We start from the raw sequence: 6000 nt of genomic DNA on the forward strand, positions 1-6000 counted from the left end.
TTGCTGTTTTTTTACTGTTTGATGTTTTAATATTTGCTTGCTTGTTTGTGGCGTCTTCAGATCCCTGTTTTGAGTCTTCTATGATTCTGGTGTATTGTAATTCCTGAAGTTACCTTATGGTCGCTTTATTCAGGATTTTCAGTTTTGTAATCCAGGGTTTTGAGCTTTACTGTAATTAGTTGGCGGTCTGTTTCTCCCTCTGACATATCCACTCTTATTTTTCTTGTTGTCTTTTACTTGTTTCCTGTTTTACTTTGAAGGTATTCAGGTATTCACACATTATGTCAGCTTTGGTTCCTCCTTTGTAATTGTCATGGTTGTCTTGACCCTCACCTGTGTTTTGTTCTCCTTCTGTTTCTCATTCCCTAATCAGCCCAGTTTGTATAAATAGTCCTGTCTCCCCAGTTGTCCTTGTCAGATTGTTTGTCTCTGGGCTCCACTGTACTGTCTGTTTGCTTGTAATAGGTTTCTGGTCTGGATTCTTGTTTTGCGTTTTAGATTTTGTTCTTTAAACAGCTTAGTTTTGTTTTACATAGCCTGTCTTCCTGTAAAACAAGGAAGACAGAGTATGTCTCAAATGCAGTCCTCTAAATGTAGAGGACTGCATTTGAGTCCTCTACACTCCACTCAGTGATAAAGTTGTCTGTGAAGTGATCTGGTGATTTTATTCATTTGAAACTAATACAATGTGCAGATTTCTATAATGTTAATGAGGAATGACTAAATTTCAGTGTTGCATTGCATGAGGTGCCAACTGAAAAGCAAAGAAAGAGGAGTCCAGAAAATGAACTGGGAGTAAATGTGGCTCCTCTGTTGTGCTGCTGTGCTGTGCAGAGTGCACAGCCTCTGCAGTTTTGATATTGTGCATTTCTCTGTGACAAACCTTCCATCAAACCAAGGCAGATAAGGGCTTTGCTCTGCATATCTCTTAATTTATTTACCTTGATAATTCACTGTTTTGTTGTAAGAATAAGTGTTGGCGAGGGCTGTTATTTTCTGATTTTCTTCAAATGTGACTGGAACAATCTGCTGTTACCTTAATAGGAGAAGCCTTGTTTCCAACTCACATTTACAGTTAACTGGGTAAATTTGCATGGAGCAAAGAGCTGTGCAGAAAGTCTGTGTGTTTAACTAAGCAAATGTTTTATCATTAACAAATATTTCTTCTCTAAGTTGTGTACCAAAGAAAACCAGAGCTGAACTATTCCTGCTTTCCATCAGATGCTGTATATACAACTTTGACATTTGTTTTTATAGCAATTTCAAATTAATCTCTCAACAAATAAATAAATGTGTTGTTTGCACTAGATGGGCTCTAAAAAGTAAAGAAAGCAACTCAAGTCACCCAGTAAGTAACTACACTAATGTGAAAGTGGATGCTTATGGTCATCCCAGTGTAGGTAATCTGTTTAGACAAAACCAGCATTATTGAGCACAAAATCGTCTGCAGGAAAGTCTCAGACACGGTGGTGCACTGTGAGTAAATCTCACCTTGCTGATAGCTCAACACCCCTGCTGTGATAGAGATCAGCTGCTAGCGGGAATAATAGGCCTCTTCCCTTCACAGACTTCACGTGTGCAAAAGCTCTGATGGTCACATTGCTAAAGATCTGACTGTGACTGGGCAGAGGACTCTCATCTCAAATCCATCCCTAGAATGACTCACAGATAATTAAATAAAAAGCTTTTTGCGCTGTCCTGGCATTTTCTTTCTCGCTGTTGTTCCCCACGCCTGTGTCAGCCTTTCTTTTCAGTTTCTCACACTGCTTCTCTGCATGTTGTCTCTCTTTTGATGCCCTGTGACAGATCCCATTTACTTTCAACACCAGCACCTCATCTGTTGTCACCAAGCATTTGATGAAGAGCAAAGATGGTAATTTGCTATTCATTATTAGCAAATCACCGCACTGTGAAAAGTGCCTTTTGTTTGCAGCAGCCTTGAAAACAATTACAGTCAGCGTGCATTTCAGCTGCGATTGCGTTGCACATTTCATGGCAACGCTTCGCTGATAGTGAAATTGAAAAGCAGATTTACTTTTCACAGTCCATGAAGGAAACTGGAAAATCTTTTAAATCAATCCTGACCCAACTTTCCAGGTCATACATCAACTCAACTCTCTTCAAAAAACACATTATAATATTAATATTGTTGACTTTTAACCCACCTTGTACAAAGTTAGTGTAGCTGACATGAAAACTGGAACTTGAAACTTAACGCAATATGTCCAGATTATGAATGTGCTTCAAACGATAAGGATAAAAACATGAATTTGCAGTTTTATTTGTTGGTTAGATAATAAACTAAGAGCAGTCATTCTCTTGAGTCTCCATGCACTGGGATTTAACATAATGTTGAACCATTAATATTCATACCTTTCATGCTAATACTTTTTCATTTTCAATACTGTCTGATTTAATGATAACCACAGGTTCATATTAACAGTTTGTTAGTCGATTTATGAAGTCACAGTTAGGTCCAGAAGTTGTTTTTGGTTTTTGGGGGTTTTTTTTAATGTTGCCTTTGTACACCAAAGACACGTCAGTTAAAATAAACTGAAAAACACAAACCCATCAGGCGGCATTCTTACAAAGAAAGAATGCCCTCACCAGCTCAGCACCAGCCACCAGGCCACTGATGTTTATTGAGTGTGTGACTGCTGAGGATGGATTCTGTGTCCAGGTCTATACTCTCTGCTCAGATTCAGCCAAATACTGAAAACCAACTGGACAGTGCTTCACTGTGCAAATGGATAAACACCCAACGTATACTGCAAAGGCAACAGTACAGAGGTCTTTACATGGGACACAGAGGCAAAATTACACAAATACTCTTGTGCAAAAAACTATGAACCTATCTCTAACTACACATAATAGATTTGTATGAAAAAGGTTTGGGATCCATCAGATATTATGTTGTTTTCAGATATGAATTATGATGTTTTTAATGTCGACACTACGTTTACCTTCTTAGCATTCACCAAATGACCAGTGACCCATTTGAGGCTAGGATTGCGTTTTTGTTTCAGACGGTAGGAGATGTTCGATTTGAAAGGAAGTCTAATACACTGACTCTGATCTTAAAGTTATTCTCTTAAAAGAATTTTCACATGGCTTGTCAAAACAGGAAAAATAGTTACAATATAAAGAGTGGACGTTATTCAAGCATAAGAATAGATGGGTCACTAATGATCTGGTGGATCTTAAGAGGCCACAGATTTCCCCTCATGCAGATACAAAGTCCTTATTGCCAACCTGCAGACATTTTTGTGCTTACTTTTCAGCTTCTTGGCAAACTTTATAATTCAGAGATACTCTTTTAGCCTCAGGTTTCAATTCTCTATCATGAGACGCAGTCGTGTGTAAAAGTTAAGATACGCATCAAGAAAACTGTTAAAAGAACAAAGCATTGTTGGAAAAGTTTCTCTCTACAATATATCAGTGCAGTGTTATGCATTGACATGTCTTTGGATCGATATAAAATGATTAAATATTTACAGACATGTCTGATTTCATTTACTCTAGCTGAAGCAGCAGCTTAACAATGTAGGAGGATGAGGTGCGCCTGAGAGCTTACAGATAACATATTCCTCCTGCCCTGTCATTATTTGTAGTATTATAACTCTGAAGAGACAGCTTCTGTGATAACATAAGGCGCTGTGTACACGTTGTTGCTATCAACTAGATACATAATTTATAACATCCATCATTCCTCGTGCAGTCATGATCCAAATAAATGGGCACACCAGTATCTTGTTTAAAGGGCTGTTGAAACACGGTGCTGCTTTCACCCTTGAAAAAATGAAGCAGGAGGAGTACCTGCCTGTGGCTACATTTATCAGCTATATGATGATGATGATGATGATGTGATGATCACATTTCTTCTTAATGGAGAACCTTGTATACACATGTTGTCAGAGTAACATAAGGTTGTGTGGAACTGCTGTAAGCAGACAAGCGTGACATTGCTCGTATAGTCACTTCAGGAAGAGTGCACCAGTGTTTACTTTATATTGCTGTGGATTTCGATTTCAATTGATAAAATAAATACAATTAGAAGACGCCCCACTATCTATTGGTCGACTGATAAAAGTGGCATTTCCCTCCCATTAATCTGTATGTAATTATCCACAACAATGAACTAAAAACATGTCGCATTTTTTTTTCTAAATTACAAATCATAAAACTTAAACTGACACAATGATTAAAAACCTTGGGGTCTGTGAAGGTTCTCAGTTATCCAGGTCATGGTAGTTTAAAGAGCTTGGAAAGAAAAGCGCTTGGACTTCTTTAAGTTGCTTGAAGACGTTTCACCTCCGTCCTGCTGAAGGACAAAGAAAAAACATCAAGTTATGAAGTCCCAGAAATTCTCTGTAATCAAGACTTGGATCAGGGCAAAGGTATAAAACGGTTTCTGGGTGTCCCTGGAAGCACAGAGGCCTCCAGTTTGAGCTGGAAGAGAGCTCAGCATTCACCCAAGATGAGTAACTGAGAAAAAGGGTCTTCTTCATTAATCAGGAGCTTGATGTAAATCAAAAGATATGACAGTCAACTTGATTTTAAAAGACTCTGTATGAATAAGCAAAAACTGTTTTATTTTAGATTTTTATCAGAAGAGAAAAATAAATATTTTGGGCAAATCTTAAAGCACTATTAATGGCCATTATTCCTCCCCACCTGACTAATGCAGCGACGCATGTATGGTGGGAGAATCATGCAATGAAAGAGCTTCACAGTGAATGAGGTGAAACACAGGAAAATGTGAGTGCAGTGAGCTGGGGAAACATCGGGCATCCACCTTTCATTTCTTTCAGTGACACGAAGCAACCAAAACAGCCCTGCATGTACTTCAGGACTGAGTGTCCAAGAGTGTGTCAGTGGGCCAAAGCCCAGAATTACACCCAACAGAATTTTGTACACAGACAAAAAATATGTTGTAGCCTGTCCCAGCTGTCACAGGACAAAAAGCAGGGTATACCCTGGGGAGGTTGCCAGTGTGCTGGAGGGCCAACACAGAAAGCCAGACGACTGTTCATGTTCACATTCACACCTACAGCCAATTTAGAAGCATCAGTTAACCTAATATGGGTGTGTTTGGAGTATGGGAGGAAGTACGTGTAGGGATTCCAGCAGGCGTCGGGAGGATGACCCCAGTTGGCAGGTGGATTCAAACCCAGGATCTCCTTGTCGTGAGGCAACAGTTTTAACTACCAGTTGTATGACATTGTGGTAATACAGCGCAGTGATGCTGATTTTATTTTTCTTTATCTGTATTAAATGTACCCTCCGGGTACTCCGGCTTCCTCCCACTGTCCAAAGACATGCAGCTTTATAGGGATAGGTTAATTGGATAATCCAAATTGTCACTAGGTGTGAATGTGCGAATGAATGTGAGTGCGAATGGTTGTCTGTCCCTGTGTGTTGGCCCTGCGACAGACTGGCGACCTGTCCAGGGTGTACCCTGCCTCTCGCCCTATGACAGCTGGGATAGACTCCAGCGCCCCCCGCGACTCTGAAAAGGATAAGCGGAAGCGAATGGATGGATGTATTAAATGAGCACAATTTTAATATACTTGAAATCATTGTTTTGCTTTGTCACTATCTATTATCCATGAATATACACCGATAGGGGGAAAATAGCTTTAGTTATGTTAAATTAAATGTAGTACAAAAAGTAAAAGGCTCCAAATACTTTCTGAAGTGACCAATATTGCTTTTGCCAATGTATCCATTAGGCTCTCTAAAAATGAGTCCATTTGCAGTCTGGAATGAGATCAAAACTGGTAGAATTTTCTGTTTTCCTTTCCAAGAAATATTTTTTCAGCCTAGGTGATAAAAAAAAGCTTTGTGCTCTAATATTCACACAGCTAAGCTCCTGCATACAACCACAGCCTTACACTGTTGACTCCTGAGAGTGAAAAATATCAGGACTGGATCTTATGAGCTGTACATGGTTCTTGAAGAAAGGGAGATATCTTAAATCCTCCAAGTCCATCCAAGTCT

This window comes from Astatotilapia calliptera, chromosome 1, assembly GCF_900246225.1.
Source record: "Astatotilapia calliptera chromosome 1, fAstCal1.2, whole genome shotgun sequence".
Classification (NCBI taxonomy): Eukaryota; Metazoa; Chordata; class Actinopteri; order Cichliformes; family Cichlidae; genus Astatotilapia; species Astatotilapia calliptera.